This window comes from Lolium perenne, chromosome 3 (genome assembly GCF_019359855.2).
Source record: "Lolium perenne isolate Kyuss_39 chromosome 3, Kyuss_2.0, whole genome shotgun sequence".
Taxonomy (NCBI): domain Eukaryota; kingdom Viridiplantae; phylum Streptophyta; class Magnoliopsida; order Poales; family Poaceae; genus Lolium; species Lolium perenne.
The window spans coordinates 19,479,430-19,507,388 of NC_067246.2; the positions used below are offsets into that span (position 1 = coordinate 19,479,430).

At 40.6% G+C, this 27,959-nt stretch overlaps 1 pseudogene; it reads right to left on the reverse strand.

Annotated features, from left to right (window-relative positions):
• LOC139837812 (uncharacterized) lies at positions 1-27,959 on the reverse strand (annotated as a pseudogene).

Consider the following 27,959-nt stretch of genomic DNA (forward strand, 5'->3'; position numbering starts at 1 on the left):
TCATTGAACCTTCTTCGGCCGTAACCATGGAGCATCTTCATCACTTAACTTGATGCTTGGGTCAATGTTCACTGTGAAGGGTGAAATTTAATCAAACTTATTATAATCTTCTGACATGTATGTCTTGTCCTCCACTCCCACGATGTTTCTTTTTCCAGAAAGAACTATGTGGCGCTTTGGCTCATCGTATGATGTATTCATTTCCTTATGTTTCCTTTTTCTTGGTTTGGTAGACATATCCTTCACATAGAAAACTTGGGCCACATCCTTGGCTACGACGAATGGTTCGTCTCTATACCCAAGATTGTTGAGATCCACTGTTGTCATTCCATACAACTTGTCTACCCGAACCCCGCCTCCTGTTTTCTTGACCCATTTGCACCTAAACAAAGGGACCTTAAAAGAAGGTCCATAGTCAAGTTCCCATATCTACTCTATGTAACCATAATATGTGTCATTTGGGCCTTTGTTGTTTATTGCATCAAAGCGGACACCACTGTTTTGGTTGGTGCTCTTTTATCTTGGGCGATCATGTAAAATGTATTCTCATTTATCTCGTACCCTTGGAAAGTCAATACAGTCGAAGATGGTGTCTGGGCCAACAAGTACAGCTGATCTCCAATAGTGGTGTCATTCATGAGATGTTTTTGCAACCAACCACCAAAAGTCTACATGTGTTCACGTGTAATCCAATCGTCCGACTCCCCTGGGTTCTGGGAGCGTACAAAATTCTTGTGTACATTGATATACGGAGCCACCAAGGTGGAACTTTGTAGAACTGTGTAGTGTGTTTGAGTGAAAGAAATACCGTCCCTACATATCATTGATATGCTTCCTAGCGTGCCTTTTTCACTTAGTCTCCCCTCGTGCCATGATTCAGGAACACCAATTGGCTTAAGGTCGGGAATAAAGTCAACACAGAACTCAATGACCTCCTTTGTTCCATAGCCCTTGGAGATGCTTCATTCTGGCCTAGCACGTTTATGAACATATTTCTTTAAGACTCCCATGAACCTCTCGAAGGGGAACATATTGTGTAGAAACACAGGACCGAGAATGGAAATATCATCGACCAAGTGAGCGAGGAGATGCGTCATAATATTGAAGAAGGATGGTGGGAACACCAGCTCAAAACTAACAAGACATTGGACCACATCATTCTGCAACCACGGTAGAATTTCTGGATTGATTACCTTCTGAGAAATTGCATTGAGGAATGCACATAGCTTCACCATGAGCAGTTGAACATTTTCCGGTAGAAGCCCCCTCAATGCAATCGGAAGCAACTGCATCATTATCACATGGCAGTCATGAGACTTCAGGTTCTGGAATTTTTTCTCTGCCATATTTATTATTCCCTTTATATTGGAGGAGAAGCCAGACGGGACCTTGATACTTCTGAGACATTGAAAAAAGATTTCCTTCTCTGCTTTTGTAAGAGCGTAGCTGGAGTAATGACGTCATTTATCTGTCTCATGCAGTTTGTTGGGGTCTTTCATACATTGCTGGTTCTCCCGTGCTTCTGGTGTATCTTTTGTCTTCCCGAACACGCCCGGGAAGCCTAGCAGGTTCACGCAAAGATTCTTCGTCACGTGCATCACATAGGGTAGATCCAAAAATATAGATTCCTTCTTCCACATGGCCACGTGTCCGGCAGCGTCATTCGGAACAGACCGTCCGCTAGGATCCTTTCCAAATATTACTTCTACATCCTTGACCATACCAAATATATCAGCACCATTACGGTGGGCAGGCTTTTTCCAGTGATCTGCCTCACCGTTGTAATTCTTGCCTTTCTTTCTTACGGGATGGGTATGCCTAAGAAATCGACGATGCCCTAGGTACACGACCTTCTTACATTTATCCAAATATTCACCTTCGAGCTTATCTAAAAAGTGTGTGCATGCATTGTATCCCTTGATTGATTGCCCTGAAATATTACCAAGAGCAGGCCAATCATTGATGGTTACGAAAAGCAACGCTCGTAGGTCAAATTCCTCCTGCTTGTGCTCGTCCCACACAGGTACACCTGCTATGGGCCACAGCTGTAGAAGTTCTTCGACTAATGGCTTCAGATACACATCAATGTCGTTGCCGGGTTGCTTCGGGCCTTGTATGATGATACGTCTCCGACGTATCGATAATTTCTTATGTTCCATGCCACATTATTGATGATATCTACATGTTTTATGCACACTTTATGTCATATTTATGCATTTTCTGGAACTAACCTATTAACGAGATGCCGAAGAGCCAGTTGCTGTTTTCTGCTGTTTTTGGTTTCAGAAATCCTAGTAAGGAAATATTCTCGGAATTGGACGAAATCAACGCCCAGGGGCCTATTTTCACACGAAGCTTCCAGAAGACCGGAGAGTCAACGAAGTGGGGCCACGAGGTGGCCAGGAGGTAGGGCGGCGCGGCCCAAGCCTTGGCCGCGCCGACCTGTCTCCTGGGCCCCTCGTGACGCCCCTGACCTGCCCTTCCGCCTACAAATAGCCTTCGTCGCGAAACCCCCAGTACCGAGAGCCACGATACGGAAAACCTTCCAGAGACACCGCCTCCGCCAATCCCAACTCGGGGGATTCAGGAGATCGCCTCCGGCACCCTGCCGGAGAGGGGAATCATCTCCCGGAGGACTCTACACCGCCATGGTCGCCTCCGGAGTGATGTGTGAGTAGTCTACCCCTAGACTATGGGTCCATAGCAGTAGCTAGATGGTTGTCTTCTCCTCATTGTGCTTAATTGTCGGGTCTTGTGAGCTGCCGAACATGATCAAGATCATCTATCTGTAATGCTATATGTTGTGTTTGTTGGGATCCGATGAATACAGAATACTATGTTATGTTGATTATCAATTTATGTCTATGTGTTGTTTATGATCTTGCATGCTCTCCGTTATTAGTAGAGGCTCTGGCCAAGTTTTTGCTAGTAACTCCAAGAGGGGGTATTTATGCTCGATAGTGGGTTCATGTCTCCGTGAATCTGGGGGAGTGACAGAAACCTCTAAGGTTATGGATGTGCTATTGCCACTAGGGATAAAACATTGATGCTATGTCCGAGGATGTAGTTATTGATTACATTACGCGTAATACTTAATGCAATTGTCTGTTGTTAGCAACTTAATACTGGAAGGGGTTCGGATGATAACCTGAAGGTGGACTTTTTAGGCATAGATGCATGCTGGATAGCGGTCTATGTACTTTGTCGTAATGCCCAATTAAATCTCACTATACTCATCATAATATGTATGTGCATGGTCATGCCCTCTCTATTTGTCAATTGTCCAACTGTAATTTGTTCACCCAACATGCTATTTATCTTATGGGAGAGACACCTCTAGTGAACTGTGGACCCCGGTCCAATTCTCTATACTGAAATACAATCTACTGCAATACTTGTTCTACTGTTTTCTGCAAACAATCATCTTCCACACTATACATCTAATCCTTTGTTACAGCAAGCCGGTGAGATTGAGAACCTCGCTATTTCGTTGGGGCAAAGTACTTGGTTTGTGTTGTGCAGGTTCCATGTTGGCGCCGGAATCCCTGGTGTTGCGCCGCACTACATCTCGCCGCCATCAACCTTCACGTGCTTCTTGACTCCTACTGGTTCGATAAACCTTGGTTTCTTACTGAGGGAAACTTGCCGCTGTACGCATCACACCTTCCTCTTGGGGTTCCCAATGGACGCGTGTCAAACGGAAAGACAATACGTCAACCACGCGCATCAAGCAAATTTCTGGCGTCGTTGCCGGGGAGATCAAGACACGCTGCAAGGGGAGTCTCCACATCGCAATCTCTTTACTTTGTTTTTGTCTTGCTTTATTTTATTTACTACTTTGTTTGCCGCACTAAATCAAATACAAAAAAATTAGTTGTTAGTTTACTTTATTTACTGTCTTGCACTCTATATCAAAAACACAAAAAAATTAGTTACTTGCATTTACTTTATCTAGTCTATTTTATTTACTGTTGCTAAAATGGGTACTCCTGAAAATACTAAGTTTTGTGACTTCACACCCACAAATAATAATGATTTCTTCTGCACACCTATTGCTCCACCTGCTACTACAGCAGAATTCTTTGAAATTAAACCTGCTTTACTAAATCTTGTTATGCGAGAGCAATTTTCTGGTGTTAGTTCTGATGATGCTGCTGCCCATCTCAATAATTTTGTTGAATTGTGTGAAATGCAAAAGTATAAAGATGTAGATGGTGACATTATAAAATTAAAATTGTTCCCTTTCTCATTAAGAGGAAGAGCTAAAGATTGGTTGCTATCTCTGCCTAAGAATAGTATTGATTCATGGACTAAATGCAAGGATGCTTTTATTGGTAGATATTACCCCCCTGCTAAAATTATATCTTTGAGGAGTATCATAATGAATTTTAAACAATTGGATACTGAGCATGTTGCACAAGCATGGGAAAGAATGAAATCTTTGGTTAAAAATTGCCCAACCCATGTAGTGACTACTTGGATGATCATCCAAACCTTTTATGCAGGACTGAATTTTTCTTCGCGGAACCTATTGGATTCAGCTGCTGGAGGTACCTTTATGTCCATCACTCTTGACAAAGCAACAAAGCTTCTTGATAATATGATGATCAATTTCTCTGAATGGCACATGGAAAGAGCTCCACAAGGTAAGAAGGTAAATTCTGTCGAAGAAACCTCTTCCTTGAGTGATAAGATTGATGCTATTATGTCTATGCTTGTGAATGGTAGGCCTAATGTTGATCCTAATAATGTTCCGTTAGCGTCATTGGGTGCTCAAAAAGAATATGTTGATGTGAATTTCAATAAAAATAACAATTATAATAATTCTAGGCCATATCCTGCTAATGGTAACTCTTATGGTAGATACGCTTCACCTAATGAGGAAAAGATGTTAGAAATTGAAAGATCCACCAAGAACTTTATGCAATCACAATATGAGCAAAATAAATTGTTTAATAAAACTATGAATGAGCAATCTACCTTGTTGAAGAATATAGGAAATCAACTTGAAAATCTGAATATGGAGATCTCTGGGTTGCAAACTAAACTTGCTAATGCTGAAAACCGAATCTCATACATGTCCGCGTCACAATCTTCTTTAATTAATAAAATGGCTGCTAAACCTGAGGATATAGATAATAAAATTGTTACTACAGCAAATGCCATCCAAGTTAGAATTAATGAGAATATAAGATTGATGGCCGAATTGCGTGCTAGGTGGGAAAGAGAAGAAAATGAAAAAGAAGATAATATAGCTAAAGTTTGGACTATTACCACCACTAGCAATGCTAATGCTCCACAAGTTGCTGCACCTCCTACTATTACTAATAAAAGAATTGGTGTTAGCAATGTTTCCACTTCAAATGCAAAGCGCGAAAAACTGCCTGAAACTGCTAAAACTGCTGAAACTGCCTGTGATAAAACTGCTGAAATTTTTTCCAACATTGGGGATGATGATCCCATTGTTTAGATTATAATGGTTTGAATTTTGATGATTGCCACATCTCTGAAGTTATAAAGTTCTTACAAAAACTTGCTAAAAGTCCTAATGCTAGTGCTATAAATTTGGCTTTCACGAAACATATTACAAATGCTCTCATAAAAGCTAGAGAAGAGAAACTAGAACGCGAAGCTTCTATTCCTAGGAAGCTAGAGGATGGTTGGGAGCCCATCATTAAGATGAAGGTCAATGACTTTGATTGTAATGCTTTATGTGATCTTGGTGAAAGTATTTCTGTTATGCCTAAGAAAATCTATAATATGCTTGACTTGCCACCACTGAAAAATTGTTATTTGGATGTTAATCTTGCTGATCATTCTGCAAAGAAACCTTTGGGGAAAGTTGATAATGTTCGCATTACCGTTAACAATAACCTTATCCCCGTTGATTTTGTTGTCTTGGATATTGAATGCAATGCATCTTGTCCCATTATATTGGGAAGACCTTTTCTTCGAACTGTTGGTGCTATCATTGATATGAAGGAAGGTAATATTAAATATCAATTTCCTCTCAAGAAAGGTATGGAACACTTCCCTAGAAATAGAATGAAGTTACCTTATGATTCTATTATTAGAACAAATTATGATGTTGACACTTCGTCTTTTGATAACACTTGATACACACTTTCTGCGCCTAGCTGAAAGACGTTAAAGAAAAGCGCTTATGGGAGACAACCCATGTTTTTTACTACAGTATTTTGTTTTATATTTGAGTCTTGGAAGTTGTTTACTACTGTAGCAACCTCTCCTTATCTCAGTTTAGTGTTTTGTTGTGCCAAGTAAAGTCGTTGATAGTAAGGTTCATACTAGATTTGGATTACTGCGCAGAAACAGATTTTTTTGCTGTCACGAATCTGGGCAAAATTCTCTGTAGGTAACTCAGAAAATTATGCCAATTTACGTGAGTTATCCTCAGATATGTACGCAACTTTCATTAAATTTGAGCATTTTCATTTGAGCAAGTCTGGTGCCTCAATAAAATTCGTCATTACGAACTGTTCTGTTTTGACAGATTCTGCCTTTTATTTCGCATTGCCTGTTTTGCTATGTTCGATGGATATTTCGATTCCATTGACTTTCAGTAGCTTTGTGCAATGTCCAGAAGTGTTAAGAATGATTATGTCACCTCTGAACATGTATATTTTGATTGTGCACTAACTCTCTAATGAGTTGTTTTGAGTTTGGTGTGGAGGAAGTTTTCAAGGATCAAGAGAGGGAGATGATACAACATGATCAAGGAGAGTGAAAGCTCTAAGCTTGGGGATGCCCCGGTGGTTCACCCCTGCATATATCAAGAAGACTCAAGCGTCTAAGCTTGGGGATGCCCAAGGTGTAGGATAACGTTGCATAGAAAACAAAAAAATTTCCTACCGCGAACACGCAATCCAAGCCAAGATGCAATCTAGAAGACGGTAGCAACGAGGGGGTATCGATTCTCACCCTTGAAGAGATTCCAAAGCCTACAAGATGAGGCTCTTGTTGCTGCGGTAGACGTTCACTTGCCGCTTGCAAAAGCGCGTAGAAGATCTTGATCACGATCGCTTCCGGCGCCACGAACGGGCAGCACCTCCGTACTCGGTCACACGTTCGGTTGTTGATGAAGACGACGTCCACCTCCCCGTTCCAGCGGGCAGCGGAAGTAGTAGCTCCTCTTGAATCCGACAGCACGACGGCGTGGTGTCGGTGGTGGTGGAGAAGTCCGGCGGAGCTTCGCTAAGCGTGCGGGATTTAGTGGAGGAGAGAGGCCGCTAGGGTTTGGGGAGAGGGGGCGCCGGCCACTATAGGGGTGCGGCCACCTTGTGGTTCTTGGGTGGCCGGCCCCCTCCCCTTGGCCCCTCATTATATAGGTGGAACCCCAAGTGTTGGTCTCCAAGTCTTCGAATAAGACCCGAACCAGAAACCTTCCATATGAAAAGGAAACCTACCTAGGGTGGGAATCGGGTGGGATTCCCCCCTTCCATATGGGGGGGTGGCCGGCCCCCTAAGGGGGAGTCCACTTGGGACTCCTCCCCCACTAGGGTTGGCCGGCCATGGAGGTGGAGTCCCATGTGGACTCCACCTTCCTTGGTGGTTTCTTCCGGACTTTTTTAGAACCTTCTAGAACCTTCCATAGAACCTTCCGCATCATTTTAATTCACATAAAATGACATCCTATATATGAATCTTATTCTCCGGACCATTCCGGAACTCCTCGTGATGTCCGGGATCTCATCCGGGACTCCGAACAAATATTCGAACTCCATTCCATATTCAAGTTCTACCATTTCAACATCCAACTTTAAGTGTGTCACCCTACGGTTCGTGAACTATGCGGACATGGTTGAGTACTTACTCCGACCAATAACCAATAGCGGGATCTGGAGATCCATAATGGCTCCCACATATTCAATGATGACTTTAGTGATTGAATGAACCATTCAGATACAATACCAATTCCCTTTGTCACGCGATATTTTACTTGTCCGAGGTTTGATCTTCGGTATCACTCTATACCTTGTTCAACCTCGTCTCCTCACAAGTACTCTTTACTCGTACCGTGGTATGTGGTCTCTTATGAACTTATTCATATGCTTGCAAGACATTAGACGACATTCCACCGAGAGGGCCCAGAGTATATCTATCCATCATCGGGATGGATAAATCCCACAGTTGATCCATATGCCTCAACTCATACTTTCCAGATACTTAATCCCACCTTTATAACCACCCATTTACGCAGTGGCGTTTGGTGTAATCAAAGTACCTTTCCGGCATAAGTGATTTACATGATCTCATGGTCATAAGGACTAGGTAACTATGTATCAAAAGCTTATAGCAAATAACTTAATGACGAGATCTTATGCTACGCTTAATTGGGTGTGTCCATTACATCATTCATACAATGATATAACCTTGTTATTAATAACATCCAATGTTCATGATTATGAAACTAATCATCCATTAATCAACAAGCTAGTTAAGAGGCATACTAGGGACTTCTTTGTTTGTCTACATATCACACATGTACTAATGTTTCGGTTAATACAATTATAGCATGATATATAAACATTTATCATAAACATAAAGATATAAATAATAACCACTTTATTATTGCCTCTAGGGCATATCTCCTTCAATCTCCCACTTGCACTAGAGTCAATAATCTAGATTACATTGTAATATACCTAACACCCATGGCATTCTGGTGTTGGTCATGCTTTGCCCTAGGGAGAGCTTTAGTCAACGGATCTGACACGCTCAGAAACATATGTATTTTGTAATTCATTTGCGTCTCAACGCATCACTCATTTCCAAATGAGTTGGCATTAAATATGTTTGATCTTCTGGTGGAACCTTATTTCCGCGGTCTGAAATATGTCACTAATATTGTCACACACAATATAGCTTCAAAGACTCTGTCGGAACTACACCAAGTTCTCAAAGAACTTCTTGACTCAACATCCTCAGTCATTTGTCAAAACAATGACATACTCTGCCTTCGTTTGTAGAATCCGTCACAATATTTAGAACTCTTCTAAATCTAACATAGACAACTTCTAGCTCATTGTGCTACCTTTAAAACAACACTTAGTCTAATTTGAGATTCAAATTCTATTTTTATATGTGACAAAACAAATATCGATGTAATCACATTACAGCGATTTGTTTGTCATTTATCCATACAAAACTATATATCCTTGGTTCTTCTAAAGTACTCAAGGATACTCTTACTGTTGTCCAATGATCATCTCATGAATCATTCTGGTATATGCTCATAACATTTTAGAGCACAGGATATCTGATTATGTACATATTATTTGTGATCCATAATCACTCATGTGTTTTTACTCATTGAGTATCAGATATACTCAAGTCTTGTTAAAACTTCACATGACAAGAACATTTTCCTTAATATTTCTATATTGAACTATTTCAATATCCATTCTATGTACTTTGACTTAAACTTATTATGTGTTTCAATCTATCTTCATAGATCTTGACACTAAATATGTTTCAGTCCATATTCTTTCATTGAAATTAATTTCTCAATGAAACCTTTTAATCAAGTATATAATTACATCATTTATAACCAACTATATGTCATCTACACAAGTATTATAAATATGTCTCAGCTCTCCCACTTAATTTCTTGCAAATGCAAGCCTCTTCATCGTCTCTGATGAAATCAAAAACTCTTTGACTATTTCATCCGGTGAAGATTCCAACTCCGTGATACTCACTTCATCCAATTGAAGTTTGTATACCTATCTAGTATTCCATGGACCAGCAAAACTCTTGGTTGTATCTTGTATACACCTTTAATACACACTTCTGATAAGTAATGTATTTTGCCATCCTACTAACATATCTCATAAAAGAAATATGTAGTGATTACTAGAATAATCCACATAGACTATAAGCATTGCTACAGAAGATCTAATCTTATCGTAGTCAACTCTTTGAACTTTGTCGTAAACAACTTTTCGACAAGTCAAGCTTCTTCAAGGATATTTCATCCAAGTCCATCAATTTTATAGATCCATTTACTTTCAACTTGGATTTCATGGCGTATAGCCATTTTAACGAAGTCAGGGCCCATCATAACTTCTTTGTTTGTAGTTGGTTTATCATTGTTCAAAATCAATCCTTTGTCCACAAATCATTTATTTGATCACAAAGTAAACCATACCTACAAGGTTCAATATGTACTTCGATCTCCATGGCTAAAACACTTTGTAGTCATGGGAGCCATGATCGTCGTGGTCGCTTCCGGAACCAATTTCCGATGATGCGCTACTCTGATCATTATGCTCAGGTTCATAAACCTTATCAAGTTCTATTATCCTCCCACTCAAATATTTTGCTAGAAACAATTTCTTGGAAATAAGAAACATTAACAAACACTTTTGTTTTTGTCTCGTGGGAAGAATTCCCAATTAAATCGCTGGGATAACCAACAAAGACATTCATCCGATTTTGGTTGTAAACTCTTAGACCAAAATTTAAAGAAAAGACTATTAGGGTTTATACCCATACCATAACTTGTATGGTGTCATTTCAACGGATCATGATAATGCTCTATTCAGTGTAAAAGCGGTAGTCTCTAAAGCATAATCCACAAAAATATAATGGCGTCATAATATTTTATCTCATCATTAATCCAACAAGGTTTGGATACGTCTTTTGGATACTTCATCATCACTATGATACTCCAAGAAACGTGAGTTGTAGAACAACTTCATAACTCTCTTAGATGTTCGCTAAAACTCGTAATTCAAATATTTCCACCATGATCCAATCATAGATATTTGACTTTTCTATTACGATGATTTCCACTTCATGCTGAAATTTATTTGAATCTATTCAAATGTTTCAAACTTCTTCCTTATTGAATATATCCACATATATACTCAATTCATTGTTGAAAGTTTTCATGAAGTAGAAGAATCTCCCGCACACAACTATGCTCAGTGAACCACATACATCATTATGTATTTTTCCACTAAGTTTGTTGCCCGTTCAATTCTTGGCCTATGAACGGTATTTTAATCATTCTTTTTAGAAAAGATTTGCAAGCGCCAAATGATTCAAAAATCAAATGACTCCAAAAATCCATTTGCATGGAGTTCCTTCATGCATTCTTTCCTAACATGACCTAAATGGCGGTTCCACAAATAAGTGGAATTCAAATCATTTGCCTTATGGCATTTTAGCGTCAGTGTTATGTATGTGTGTTTCACCATTAAGATTTATAATAACTTATCCATCGTACATGGAGTAATGTCATAATTTGAACAACTCATTGTTTTCATTTGACCAGAGCAAAATAACAATTATTAAGTTCTTTATTATAAATTCTAAGGGCTAGATAGAATGCCAACGATGAACATAATAACACTTTATTTTGTTCCAGACGTGCATTTCTATCATATTCCTTGTCAGTCACTTAGGCCATTGTATTCTTGTATTGCGTTGTTTTGTATGACACTTCATACCAACCAATATAGTACTAATACCCAAGAATTTCATAGTGTGACCTAACTAGGAATACAACCATAACATGTATATCATTTCTATACACCTGAGCTAGACTTTCTAGTCTTTTCTTTCTTTCTGCCAAAATATCTTTTGCAGTTTCTCTTTTAGCTTTCCTCATTATTCAGAAAAACACTTCAACATTAATAACTTCTAGGTTTGTTGGTCTAATACCAATAACTTTGAGGTTCTTATTTTGAAGTTGATCATCATATGACAGGTGTTCTAGATTTCACTATTAGTAACTTTGTAATACGATGAACAATTTCACTCATAATTTTATCCATCAATTCATGACAACTTTCTGAGACCATGTCTGTACATGCTAGGCTCATAAAGTTTAACCTTAGTATTCGCATGTGCAAATCTGGCTTGCACCCGTTGTAAGCACACGTAGAATCTATAACACCCGATCATCACGTGATGCTTCGATACGACGAGTCTTAGCAACGGTGCATACTAAGGATGATAACTTCATGGATATGCGAATATCGTTAGTGCCCCAATAGTTGGAGGATTGTGACGCCTGGCGTCTTCAACCTTCATACATTCCCATAAAACTTATGAGTTTATGTAGTCTCACCAAAATATATTCTATCATCTTGCAATAAGGTCTTAGATATCACATATATCTCATACCTTGATTATTTCTGAAAACTAAATTTTCAGCTCCTTACTTTTCAAACAAATTTGAACTTCAAGTTTGACGGCGACAAGATAACTTTAGGTACTAATTGAAACCTTAGCTCTTTGAATCAACAATGTGAGGTTTACTAAAAGTTTGCAATAGGACTTAATCAATTCTTGATTCTTTAACAATACGGTACCAATCCGTAAAGTTTCTTGTCAGATTTTAACAGTATTTCTATCTCAATTACAAGACTAGCGCATGGTAGAAAACAGATGCCAATACTACAAAATTAATTCAAAATACTACTCAGACTATGTTTATGATAATTAGTTCATGTTTTAATCTAATTACTAATGAACTCCCACTCAATACAACATCCCTCATAGTTGTTAAGTGGTACACGATCCAAATCCACTACACCAAAACCGATCATCACGTGAGATGATGTAGCTTCAATGGTGAACATCAACATGTTCATCATATCATCCATATGACTCGTGTTCAACCTTTCGGTTTCCGTTGTCCCGAGGCCATGTCTGTACATGCTAGGCTCGTCAAGCAAACCCAAGTATTCCGCGTGTGCAACATGGCTTACACCCGTTGTATGTTGAGTTTATCACATCCGATCATCACGAGATGCTTCAAAACGTCAAACTATATCAACGATGCATACGAGGGGAGAACACTTTATTATCTTGATATTAAAGTGAGGGATCATCTTATAATGCTACCATCGCGTTCTAAGCAAAATAAGATGCATAAAGGATTAACATCACATGCAGTTCATATGTGATATGATATGGCCCTTTTGTCTTTGCGCCTTTGATCTTCATCTCCAAAGCACGGACATGATCTCCATCATCAACGGGCATGATCTCCATCATCGTCGGCGTAGCGTCAAGGTTCATGGCGCCGTCTTCATTGTTGTTCACCTCATGTAGCAACTATTACAACTACTTTGAAATACTACTCAACATGACATTTAAAGACAAACATAAGGCTCCTGCCGGTTGCCACAATACAATAATGATCATCTCATACATATTCATCATCACATTATGGCCATATCACATCACCAAACCCTGCAAAAAACAAGTTAGACGTCTCTAATTTGGTTTGCATATTTTACGTGGTTTAGGGTTTTCGAGAGAGATCTAATCTACCTACGAACATGAACCACAACGTTGATACTAATGTTTTCAATAGAAGAGTAAATTGAATCTTCACTATAGTAGGAGAGACAGACACCCGCAAAGCCTCTTATGCAATACAAGTTGCATGTCGAACGAGGAACAAGTCTCATGAACGCGGTCATGTAAAGTTAGTCCGAGCCGCTTCATCCTACTATGCCACAAAGATGCAAAGTACTCAAACTAAAGATAACAAGAGCATCAACGCCCACAAAACCATTGTGTTCTACTCGTGCAACCATCTATGCATAGACACGCCTCTGATACCACTGTAGGATAACGTTGCATAGAAAACAAAAAATTTCCTACCGCGAACACGCAATCCAAGCCAAGATGCAATCTAGAAGACGGTAGCAACGAGGGGGTATCGAGTCTCACCCTTGAAGAGATTCCAAAGCCTACAAGATGAGGCTCTTGTTGCTGCGGTAGACGTTCACTTGCCGCTTGCAAAAGCGCGTAGAAGATCTTGGTCACGATCGCTTCCGGCGCCACGAACGGGCAGCACCTCCGTACTCGGTCACACGTTCGGTTGTTGATGAAGACGACGTCCACCTCCCCGTTCCAGCGGGCAGCGGAAGTAGTAGCTCCTCTTGAATCCGACAGCACGACGGCGTGGTGTCGGTGGTGGTGGAGAAGTCCGGCGGAGCTTCGCTAAGCGTGCGGGATTTAGTGGAGGAGAGAGGCCGCTAGGGTTTGGGGAGAGGGGGCGCCAGCCACTATAGGGGTGCGGCCACCTTGTGGTTCTTGGGTGGCCGGCCCCCTCCCCTTGGCCCCTCATTATATAGGTGGAACCCCAAGTGTTGGTCTCCAAGTCTTCGAATAAGACCCGAACCAAAAACCTTCCATATGAAAAGGAAACCTACCTATGGTGGGAATCCCACTTGGGGTGGGATTCCCCCCTTCCATATGGGGGGGTGGCCGGCCCCCTAAGGGGGAGTCCACTTGGGACTCCTCCCCCACTAGGGTTGGCCGGCCATGGAGGTGGAGTCCCATGTGGACTCCACCTTCCTTGGTGGTTTCTTCCGGACTTTTCTAGAACCTTCTAGAACCTTCCATAGAACCTTCCGCATCATTTTAATTCACATAAAATGACATCCTATATATGAATCTTATTCTCCGGACCATTCCGGAACTCCTCGTGATGTCCGGGATCTCATCCGGGACTCCGAACAAATATTCGAACTCCATTCCATATTCAAGTTCTACCATTTCAACATCCAACTTTAAGTGTGTCACCCTACGGTTCGTGAACTATGCAGACATGGTTGTGTACTTACTCCGACCAATAACCAATAGCGGGATCTGGAGATCCATAATGGCTCCCACATATTCAACGATGACTTTAGTGATCGAATGAACCATTCACATACAATACCAATTCCCTTTGTCACGCGATATTTTACTTGTCCGAGGTTTGATCTTCGGTATCACTCTATACCTTGTTCAACTTCGTCTCCTGACAAGTACTCTTTACTCGTACCGTGGTATGTGGTCTCTTATGAACTTATTCATATGCTTGCAAGACATTCAACGACATTCCACCGAGAGGGCCCAGAGTATATCTATCCGTCATCGGGATGGACAAATCCCACTGTTGATCCATATGCCTCAACTCATACTTTCCAGATACTTAATCCCACCTTTATAACCACCCATTTACGCAGTGGCGTTTGGTGTAATCAAAGTACCTTTCCGGCATAAGTGATTTACATGATCTCATGGTCATAAGGACTAGGTAACTATGTATCGAAAGCTTATAGCAAATAACTTAATGACGAGATCTTATGCTACGCTTAATTGGGTGTGTCCATTACATCATTCATACAATGATATAACCTTGTTATTAATAACATCCAATGTTCATGATTATGAAACTAATCATCCATTAATCAACAAGCTAGTTAAGAGGCATACTAGGGACTTCTTTGTTTGTCTACATATCACACATGTACTAATGTTTCGGTTAATACAATTATAGCATGATATATAAACATTTATCATAAACATAAATATATAAATAATAACCACTTTATTATTTCCTCTAGGGCATATCTCCTTCACAAGGCATCCCCTTCTTCATCGACAACATTATCAGGTTCCTCCCCTGAAACTATATTTTTATTCCATCACGTCTTATGTGCTTTGCTTGGAGCGTCGGTTTGTTTTTGTTTTTGTTTTGTTTGAATAAAATGGATCCTAGCATTCATTGTGTGGGAGAGAGACACGCTCCGCTGTTGCATATGGACAAGTATGTCCTTAGGCTTTACTCATATATTCATGGCGAAGTTTCTTCTTCGTTAAATTGTTATATGGTTGGAATTGGAAAATGATACATGTAGTAATTGCTATAATGTCTTGGATAATGTGATACTTGGCAATTGTTGTGCTCATGTTTAAGCTCTTGCATCATATACTTTGCACCTATTAATGAAGAAATACATAGAGCATGCTAAAATTTGGTTTGCATATTTGGTCTCTCTAAGGTCTAGATAATTTCTAGTATTGAGTTTGAACAACAAGGAAGACGGTGTAGAGTCTTATAATGTTTACAATATGTCTTTTATGTGAGTTTTGCTGCACCGGTTCATCCTTGTGTTTGTTTCAAATAGCCTTGCTAGCCTAAACCTTGTATCGAGAGGGTATACTTCTCATGCATCCAAAATCCTTGAGCCAACCACTATGCCATTTGTGTCCACCATACCTACCTACTACATGGTATTTCTCCGCCATTCCAAAGTAAATTGCTTGAGTGCTACCTTTAAAATTTCTATCCTCTACCTTTACAATATATAGCTCATGGGACAAATAGTTTAAAAACTATTGTGGTATTGAATATGTACTTATCCACTTTATCTCTTATTAAGTTGCTTGTTGTGCGATAACCATGTTCCTGGGGACGCCATCAACTACTCTTTGTTGAATATCATGTGAGTTGCTATGCATGTTCGTCTTGTCTGAAGTAAGGGAGATTTACCACCTTTAATGGTTAGAGCATGCATATTGTTAGAGAAGAACATTGGGCCGCTAACTAAAGCCATGATCCATGGTGGAAGTTTCAGTTTTGGACAATATCCTCAATCTCATATGAGAAAATTAATTGTTGCTACATGCTTATGCATAAAAGAGGAGTCCATTATCTGTTGTCTATGTTGTCCTAGTATGGATGTCTAAGTTGAGAATAATCAATAGCGAGAAATCCAATGCGAGCTTTCTCCTTAGACCTTTGTACAGGCGGCATAGAGGTACCCCTTTGTGACACTTGGTTAAAACATGTGCATTGCGATAATCCCGGTAATCCAAGCTAATTAGGACAAGGTGCGGGCACTATTAGTATACTATGCATGAGGCTTGCAACTTGTAAGATATAATTTACATAACACATATGCTTTATTACTACCGTTGACAAAATTGTTTCTTGTTTTCAAAACCAAAGCTCTAGCACAAATATAGCAATCGATGCTTTCCTCTTTGAAGGACCATTCTTTTACTTTTATTGTTGAGTCAGTTCACCTATCTCTCTCCACCTCAAGAAGCAAACACTTGTGTGAACTGTGCATTGATTCCTACATACTTGCATATTGCACTTATTATATTACTTTACACTGACAATATCCATGAGATATACATGTTATAAGTTGAAAGCAACCGCTGAAACTTCATCTTCCTTTGTGTTGCTTCAATGCCTTTACTTTGAATTATTGCTTTATGAGTTAACTCTTATGCAAGACTTATTGATGCTTGTCTTGAAGTACTATTCATGAAAAGTCTTTGTTATATGATTCAGTTGTTTACTCATGTCATTTACATTGTTTTGATCGCTGCATTCATTACATATGCTTACAATAGTATGATCAAGGTTATGATGGCATGTCACTCCAGAAATTATCTTTGTTATCGTTTACACTCGGACGAGCAGGAACTAAGCTTGGGGATGCTGATACGTCTCCGACGTATCGATAATTTCTTATGTTACATGCCACATTATTGATGATATCTACATGTTTTATGCACACTTTATGTCATATTTATGCATTTTCTGGAACTAACCTATTAACGAGATGCCGAAGAGCCGATTCTTTGTTTCTGCTGTTTTTGGTTTCAGAAATCCTAGTAAGGAAATATTCTTGGAATTGGACGAAATCAACGCCCAGGGGCCTATTTTCACACGAAGCTTCCAGAAGACCGGAGAGTCAACGAAGTGGGGCCACGAGGTGGCCAGGAGGTAGGGCGGCGCGGCCCAAGCCTTGGCCGCGCCGACCTGTCTCCTGGGCCCCTCGTGACGCCCCTGACCTGCCCTTCCACCTACAAATAGCCTTCGTCGCGAAACCCCCAGTACCAAGAGCCATGATACGGAAAACCTTCCAGAGACGCCGCCGCCGCCAATCCCATCTCGGGGGATTCAGGAGATCGCCTCCGGCACCCTGCCGGAGAGGGGAATCATCTCCCGGAGGACTCTACACCGCCATGGTCGCCTCCGGAGTGATGTGTGAGTAGTCTACCCCTGGACTATGGGTCCATAGCAGTAGCTAGATGGTTGTCTTCTCCTCATTGTGCTTAATTGTCGGGTCTTGTGAGCTGCCGAACATGATCAAGATCATCTATCTGTAATGCTATATGTTGTGTTTGTTGGGATCCGATGAATAGAGAATACTATGTTATGTTGATTATCAATTTATGTCTATGTGTTGTTTATGATCTTGCATGCTCTCGGTTATTAGTAGAGGCTCTGGCCAAGTTTTTGCTAGTAACTCCAAGAGGGGGTATTTATGCTCGATAGTGGGTTCATGTCTCCGTGAATCTGGGGGAGTGACAGAAACCTCTAAGGTTATGGATGTGATGTTGCCACTAGGGATAAAACATTGATGCTATGTCCGAGGATGTAGTTATTGATTACATTACGCGCAATACTTAATGCAATTGTCTGTTGTTAGCAACTTAATACTGGAAGGGGTTCGGATGATAACCTGAAGGTGGACTTTTTAGGCATAGATGCATGCTGGATAGCGGTCTATGTACTTTGTCGTAATCCCAATTAAATCTCACTACACTCATCATAATATGTATGTGCATGGTCATGCCCTCTCTATTTGTCAATTGCCCAACTGTAATTTGTTCACCCAACATGCTATTTATCTTACGGGAGAGACACCTCTAGTGAACTGTGGACCCCGGTCCAATTCTCTATACTGAAATACAATCTACTGCAATACTTGTTCTACTGTTTTCTGCAAACAATCATCTTCCACACTATACATCTAATCCTTTGTTACAGCAAGTGATACGCGTACAGCACGCGTCCGTTGGGAACCCCAAGAGGAAGGTGTGATGCGTACAGCAGCAAGTTTTCCCTCAGTATGAAACCAAGGTTTATCGAACCAGTAGGAGCCAAGAAGCACGTTGAAGGTTGATGGTGGCGGGATGTAGTGCGGCGCAACACCAGGGATTCCGGTGCCAACGTGGAACCTGCACAACACAAACCAAGTACTTTGCCCCAACGAAACAGTGAGGTTGTCAATCTCACCGGCTTGCTATAACAAAGGATTAACCGTATTGTGTGGAAGATGATTGTTTGCAGAAAACAGTAAAACAGTATTGCAGTAGATTGTATTTCAGTATAGAGAATTGGACCGGGGTCCACAGTTCACTAGAGGTGTCTCTCCCATAAGATAAACAGCATGTTGGGTGAACAAATTACAGTTGGGCAATTGACAAATAAAGAGGGCATGACCATGCACATACATATTATGATGAGTATAGTGAGATTTAATTGGGCATTACGACAAAGTACATAGACCGCTATCCAGCATGCATCTATGCCTAAAAAGTCCACCTTCAGGTTATCATCCGAACCCCCTCCAGTATTAAGTTGCTAACAACAGACAATTGCATTAAGTATTGCGCGTAATGTAATCAGTAACTACATCCTTGAACATAGCACCAATGTTTTATCCCTGGTGGCAACAGCACATCCATAATCTTAGAGGTTTCTGTCACTCTCCCAGATTCACGGAGACATGAACCCACTATCGAGCATAAATACTCCCTCTTGGAGTTACAAGCATCTACTTGGCCAGAGCATCTACTAGTAATGGAGAGCATGCAAGATCATAAACAACACATAGACATAACTTTGATAATCAACATAACAAGTATTCTCTATTCATCGGATCCCAACAAACGCAACATATAGAATTACAGATAGATGATCTTGATCATGTTAGGCAGCTCACAAGATCCGACAATTAAGCACAATGGGGAGAAGACAACCATCTAGCTACTGCTATGGACCCATAGTCCAGGGGTTGACTACTCACTCATCACTCCGGAGGCGACCATGGTGGCGTAGAGTCCTCCGGGAGATGATTCCCCTCTCCGGTAGGGTGCCGGAGGCGATCTCCTGAATCCCCCGAGATGGGATTGGCGGCGGCGGCGTCTCTGGAAGGTTTTCCGTATCGTGGCTCTCGGTACTGGGGGTTTCGCGACGGAGGCTTTAAGTAGGCGGAAGGGCAGGTCAGGAGGCGGCACGAGGGGCCCACACTACAGGCCGGCGCGGCCAAGGGCCAGGCCGCGCCGCCCTATGGTGTGGCCGCCTCGTGGCCCCACTTCGTCTCCTCTTCGGTCTTCTGGAAGCTTCGTGGCAAAATAGGACCCTGGGAGTTGATTTCCTCCAATTTCGAGAATATTTTGTTACTAGGATTTCTGAAACCAAAAACAGCAGAAAACAGCAACTGGCACTTCGGCATCTTGTTAATAGGTTAGTTCCAGAAAATGCACGAATATGACATAAAGTGTGCATAAAACATGTAGATAACATCAATAATATGGCATGGAACATAAGAAATTATCGATACGTCGGAGACGTATCAGCATCCCCAAGCTTAGTTCTGCTCGTCCCGAGCAGGTAAAACGATAACAAAGATAATTTCTGGAGTGACATGCCATCATAACCTTGATCATACTATTTGTAAAGCATATGTAGTGAATGCAGCGATCAAAACAATGTATATGACATGAGTAAACAAGTGAATCATATAGCAAAGACTTTTCATGAATAGTACTTCAAGACAAGCATCAATAAGTCTTGCATAAGAGTTAACTCATAAAGCAATAATTCATAGTAAAAGCATTGAAGCAACACAAAGGAAGATTAAGTTTCAGCGGTTGCTTTCAACTTGTAGCATGTATATCTCATGGATATTGTCAACATAGAGTAATATAACAAATGCAATATGCAAGTATGTAGGAATCAATGCACAGTTCACACAAGTGTTTGCTTCTTGAGGTGGAGAGAAATAGGTGAACTGACTCAACATAAAAGTAAAAGAATGGTCCTCCATAGAGGAAAAGCATCGATTGCTATATTTGTGCTAGAGCTTTGATTTTGAAAACATGAAACAATTTTGTCAACGGTAGTAATAAAGCATATGTATCATGTAAATTATATCTTACAAGTTGCAAGCCTCATGCATAGTATACTAATAGTGCCCGCACCTTGTCCTAATTAGCTTGGACTACCGGATCATCGCAATGCACATGTTTTAACCAAGTGTCACAAAGGGGTACCTCTATGTCGCCTGTACAAAGGTCTAAGGAGAAAGCTCGCATCGGATTTCTCGCTATTGATTATTCTCAACTTAGACATCCATACCGGGACAACATAGACAACAGATAATGGACTCCTCTTTAATGCATAGGCATGTGGCAACAATTATTATTCTCATATGAGATTGAGGATATATGTCCAAAACTGAAACTTCCACCATGGATCATGGCTTTAGTTAGCGGCCCAATGTTCTTCTCTAACAATATGCATGCTTAACCATAAGGTGGTAGATCTCTCTTACTTCAGACAAGACGAACATGCATAGCAACTCACATGATATTCAACAATGAATAGCTGATGGCGTCCCCAGAAACATGGTTATCGCACAACAAGCAACTTAATAAGAGATAAAGTGCATAAGTACATATTCAATACCACAATAGTTTTTAAGCTATTTGTCCCATGAGCTATATATTGTAAAGGTGAATGATGGAATTTTAAAGGTAGCACTCAAGCAATTTACTTTGGAATGGCGGAGAAATACCACGTAGTAGGTAGGTATGGTGGACACAAATGGCATAGTGGTTGGCTCAAGGATTTTGGATGCATGAGAAGTATTCCCTCTCGATACAAGGTTTAGGCTAGCAAGGTTATTTGAAACAAACACAAGGATGAACCGGTGCAGCAAAACTCACATAAAAGACATATTGAAAACATTATAAGACTCTACACCGTCTTCCTTGTTGTTCAAACTCAATACTAGAAATTATCTAGACCTTAGAGAGACCAAATATGCAAACCAAATTTAAGCATGCTATATGTATTTCTTCATTAATGGGTGCAAAGCATATGATGCAAGAGCTTAAACAGGAGCACAACAATTGCCAAGTATCACATTACCCAAGACATTTATAGCAATTACTACATGTATCATTTTCCAATTCCAACCATATAACAATTTAACGAAGAAGAAACTTCGCCATGAATATTATGAGTAAAGCCTAAGGACATACTTGTCCATATGCTACAGCGGAGCGTGTCTCTCTCCCATAAAGTGAATGCTAGGATACATTTTATTCAAACAAAAAAAAACGAAAGCAAACAGACGCTCCAAGAAAAGCACATAAGATGTGATGGAATAAAAATATAGTTTCAGGGGAGGAACCTGATAATGTTGTCGATGAAGAAGGGGATGCCTTGGGCATCCCCAAGCTTAGACGCTTGAGTCTTCTTAGAATATGCAGGGGTGAACCACCGGGGCATCCCCAAGCTTAGAGCTTTCACTCTCCTTGATCATATTGCATCATACTCCTCTCTTGATCCTTGAAAACTTCCTCCACACCAAACTTAGAACAACTCATTAGAGGGTTAGTGGACAATAAAAATTAACATGTTCAGAGGTGACATAATCATTATTAACACTTCTGGACATTGCATAAAGCTACTGGACATTAATGGATCAAAGAAATTCATCCAACATAGCAAAAGAGGCAATGCGAAATAAAAGGCAGAATCTGTCAAAACAGAACAGTTTGTATTGACGAATTTTATCGAGGCACCAGACTTGCTCAAATGAAAATGCTCAAATTGAATGAAAGTTGCGTACATATCTGAGGATCACTCACGTAAATTGGCATAATTTTCTGAGTTACCTACAGAGAAAACAGCCCAGATTCGTGACAGCAAAGAAATCTGTTTCTGCGCAGTAATCCAAATCTAGTATGAAGTTTACTATCAATGACTTTACTTGGCACAACAAAACACTAAACTAAGATAAGGAGAGGTTGCTACAGTAGTAAACATCTTCCAAGATACAAAATAAAAACAAGGTACTGTAGTAAAAACCATGGGTTGTCTCCCATAAGCGCTTTTCTTTAACGCCTTTCAGCTAGGCGCAGAAAGTGTGTATCAAGTATTATCAAGAGACGAAGTGTCAACATCATAATTTGTTCTAATAATAGAATCAAAAGGTAACTTCATTCTCTTTCTAGGGAAGTGTTCCATACCTTTCTTGAGAGGAAATTGATATTTTATATTACCTTCCTTCATATCAATGATAGCACCAACAGTTCGAAGAAAAGGTCTTCCCAATATAATGGGACAAGATGCATTGCATTCAATATCCAAGACAACAAAATCAACGGGGACAAGGTTATTGTTAACGGTAATGCGAACATTATCAACTTTCCCCAAAGGTTTCTTTGTAGAATGATCAGCAAGATTAACATCCAAATAACAATTTTTCAGCGGTGGCAAGTCAAGCATATTACAGATTTTCTTAGGCATAACAAAAATACTTGCACCAAGATCACATAAAGCATTACAATCAAAATCTTTAACCTTCATCTTAATGATGGGCTCCCAACCATCCTCTAGCTTTCTAGGAATAGAGGCTTCGCGCTCTAGTTTCTCTTCTCTAGCTTTTATGAGAGCATTTGTAATATGTTGCGTGAAAGCCAAATTTATAGCACTAGCATTAGGACTTTTAGCAAGTTTTTGCAAGAACTTTATAACTTCAGAGATGTGGCAATCATAAAAATTCAAACCATTATAATCTAAATCAATGGGATCATCATCCCCAATGTTGGAAAAAATTTCAGCAGTTTTATCACAGGCAGTTTCAGCAGTTTTAGCAATTTCAGGCAGTTTCTCGCGCTTTGCATTAGAAGTGGAAACATTGCTAACACTAATTCTTTTATTATTAATAGTAGGAGGTGCAGCAACATGTGTAGCATTAGCATTACTAGTCGTGGTAATAGTCCAAACTTTAGCTACATTCTTCTCTTTAGCTAGTTTTTCATTTTCTTCTCTATCCCACCTAGCACGCAATTCAGCCATCAATCTTATATTCTCATTAATTCTAACTTGGATGGCATTTGCTGTAGTAACAATTTTATTTTCAATATCCCTATTCGGCATAACTTTCGATTTCAAAAGATCAACATCAGCAGCAAGACTATCGACTTTAGAAGCAAGTATATCAATTTTCCCAAGCTTTTCTTCAACAGATTTGTTAAAAGCAGTTTGTGTACTAATAAATTCTTTAAGCATGGCTTCAAGTCCAGGGGGTGAATTCCTATTATTGTTGTAAGAATTCCCATAAGAATTACCATAGCCGTTGCCATTATTATAAGGATATGGCCTATAGTTGTTACTAGAATTGTTCCGGTAAGCATTGTTGTTGAAATTATTATTTTTAATGAAGTTCACATCAACATGTTCTTCTTGTGCAACCAATGAAGCTAACGGAACATTATTAGGATCAACATTTGTCCTATCATTCACAAGCATAGACATAATAGCATCAATCTTATCACTCAAGGAAGAGGTTTCTTCGACAGAATTTACCTTCTTACCTTGTGGAGCTCTTTCCGTGTGCCATTCAGAGTAGTTGATCATCATATTATCAAGAAGCTTTGTTGCTCCACCAAGAGTGATGGACATAAAGGTACCTCCAGCAGCTGAATCCAATAAATTCCGCAAAGAAAAATTTAGTCCTGCATAGAAAGTTTGGATGATCATCCAAGTAGTCAGTCCATGGGTTGGGCAATTTTTAACCAAAGATTTCATTCTTTCCCATGCTTGTGCAACATGCTCAGTATCTAATTGTTTAAAATTCATTATGCTACTCCTCAAAGATATAATTTTAGCAGGGGGATAATATCTACCAATAAAAGCATCCTTGCATTTAGTCCATGAATCAATACTATTCTTAGGCAGAGATAGCAACCAATCTTTAGCTCTTACTCTTAATGAGAAAGGAAACAATTTTAATTTTATAATGTCACCATCTACATCTTTATATTTTTGCATTTCACATAGTTCAACAAAATTATTAAGATGGGCAGCAGCATCATCAGAACTAACACCAGAAAATTGCTCTCGCATAACAAGATTCAGTAAAGGAGGTTTAATTTCAAAGAATTCTGCTGTAGTAGCAGGTGGAGCAATAGGTGTGCATAAGAAATCATTATTATTTGTGGTTGTGAAGTCACACAACTTAGTATTTTCAGGAGTGGTCATTTTAGCAACAGTAAATAAAGCAAACTAGATAAAGTAAATGCAAGTAACTAATTTTTTTGTGTTTTTGATATAGTAAACAAGGTAGCAAATATAGTACAACTAGCAACTAATTTTTTTGTATTTTGATTTAGTGCAGCAAACAAAGTAGTAAATAAAACTAAGCAAGACAAAAACAAAGTAAAGAGATTGGGAAGTGGAGACTCCCCTTGCAGCGTGTCTTGATCTCCCCGGCAACGGCGCCAGAAAAAGAGCTTGATACGCGTACAGCACGCGTCCGTTGGGAACCCCAAGAGGAAGGTGTGATGCGTACAGCAGCAAGTTTTCCCTCAGTATGAAACCAAGGTTTATCGAACCAGTAGGAGCCAAGAAGCACGTTGAAGGTTGATGGCGGTGGGATGTAGTGCGGCGCAACACCAGGGATTCCGGCGCCAACGTGGAACCTGCACAACACAAACCAAGTACTTTGCCCCAACGAAACAGTGAGGTTGTCAATCTCACCGGCTTGCTGTAACAAAGGATTAACCGTATTGTGTGGAAGATGATTGTTTGCAGAAAACAGTAAAACAGTATTGCAGTAGATTGTATTTCAGTATAGAGAATTGGACCGGGGTCCACAGTTCACTAGAGGTGTCTCTCCCATAAGATAAACAGCATGTTGGGTGAACAAATTACAGTTGGGCAATTGACAAATAAAGAGGGCATGACCATGCACATACATATTATGATGAGTATAGTGAGATTTAATTGGGCATTACGACAAAGTACATAGACCGCTATCCAGCATGCATCTATGCCTAAAAAGTCCACCTTCAGGTTATCATCCGAACCCCCTCCAGTATTAAGTTGCTAACAACAGACAATTGCATTAAGTATTGCGCGTAATGTAATCAGTAACTACATCCTTGAACATAGCACCAATGTTTTATCCCTAGTGGCAACATCACATCCATAATCTTAGAGGTTTCTGTCACTCCCCCAGATTCACGGAGACATGAACCCACTATCGAGCATAAATACTCCCTCTTGGAGTTACAAGCATCTACTTGGCCAGAGCATCTACTAGTAACGGAGAGCATGCAAGATCATAAACAACACATAGACATAACTTTGATAATCAACATAACAAGTATTCTCTATTCATCGGATCCCAACAAACGCAACATATAGAATTACAGATAGATGATCTTGATCATGTTAGGCAGCTCACAAGATCCGACAATTAAGCACAATGGGGAGAAGACAACCATCGAGCTACTGCTATGGACCCATAGTCCAGGGGTAGACTACTCACTCATCACTCCGGAGGTGACCATGGCGGCGTAGAGTCCTCCGGGAGATGATTCCCCTCTCCGGCAGGGTGCCGGAGGCGATCTCCTGAAACCCCCGAGATGGGATTGGCGGCGGCGGCGTCTCTGGAAGGTTTTCCGTATCGTGGCTCTCGGTACTGGGGGTTTCGCGACAGAGGCTTTAAGTAGGCGGAAGGGCAGGTCAGGAGGCGGCACGAGGGGCCCACACTACAGGCCAGCGCGGCCAAGGGCCAGGCCGCGCCGCCCTATGGTGTGGCCGCCTCGTGGCCCCACTTCGTCTCCTCTTCGGTCTTCTGGAAGCTTCATGGCAAAATAGGACCCTGGGCGTTGATTTCGTCCAATTCCGAGAATATTTTGTTACTAGGATTTCTGAAACCAAAAACAACAGAAAACAGCAACTGGCACTTCGGCATCTTGTTAATAGGTTAGTTCCAGAAAATGCACGAATATGATATAAAGTGTGCATAAAACATGTAGATAACATCAATAATGTGGCATGGAACATAAGAAATTATCGATACGTCGGAGACGTATCAGCAAGCCGGTGAGATTGAAAACCTCGCTGTTTCGTTGGGGCAAAGTACTTGGTTTGTGTTGTGCAGGTTCCATGTTGGCGCCGGAATCCCTGGTGTTGCGCCGCACTACATCTCGCCGCCATCAACCTTCACGTTCTTCTTGACTCCTACTGGTTCGATAAACCTTGGTTTCTTACTGAGGGAAACTTGCCGCTGTACGCATCACACCTTCCTCTTGGGGTTCCCAACGGACGCGTGTCGAACAGAAAGACAATACGTCAACCACGCGCATCATATGAGCACTGGCATCATAATGAACGTGCGCTTCATGCACAACCAAGGAGGAAGGTTATATATACAAAGAGCCACATGCCAGGTGCTATGGATGCAGCTCTGCTCTCCAAAAGATGCATGCCATCTGTACTTAGACCAAAACTTAAGTTCCTTGCATCCTCTGTAAAGTACGGGAACTCTCTATCGATTTTTCTCCATTGGGGCCCATCACCAGGGTGTCTCAACATCTCGTCTTTCTTACGATCTTCTTTGTGCCATCGCAACAACCTAGTGTGATCTTTATTTCTGAACACGCGTTTCAGCCGTGGTATTATAGGAGCATACCACATAACCTTGGCAGGAACCCTCTTCCTTGGGGCGTTCGCCCTCAACATCACCCGGGTCATCTCGTCTGATCTTATACCACAATGCAGTGCACACCAGGCATGCATCCAAATTCTCGCACTCACCGCGGTACAGGATGCAGTCATTAATGCATGCATGTATCTTTTGCACATCTAATCTTAGAGGGCAGACAACCTTCTTCGCTTCATACGTACTGGCGGGCGATTCGTTGCCCCTTGGAAGCTTCTTCTTAATTATTTTAAGTAACTTTTCAAATCCTGAGTCAGTGACACCGTTCTCTGCCTTCCATTGCAACAATTCCAGTGTGCTACCTAGCTTTTTATGGTCATCTTTGCAAGTTGGGTATAACAATTTGTTGTGATCCTCTATCATCTGGTCGAAGGCCAACATTTCCTTTTCAGTTTCACATTCTCTCCTTGCATCAGAAATGGCCTGGCCAAGATCATCATCAGCAGGCTCATCTGGTGCCTCTTGATCTTCTGCTTCATTATCTTTATTGCCTTCTGATGGAAACCAACCTCCCTCTGCAGTATCACCGCATTCAGGGAACATGGGATAGCTGTCATCGTCATCTTCTTCTTCTTCATTGTCTTCCAT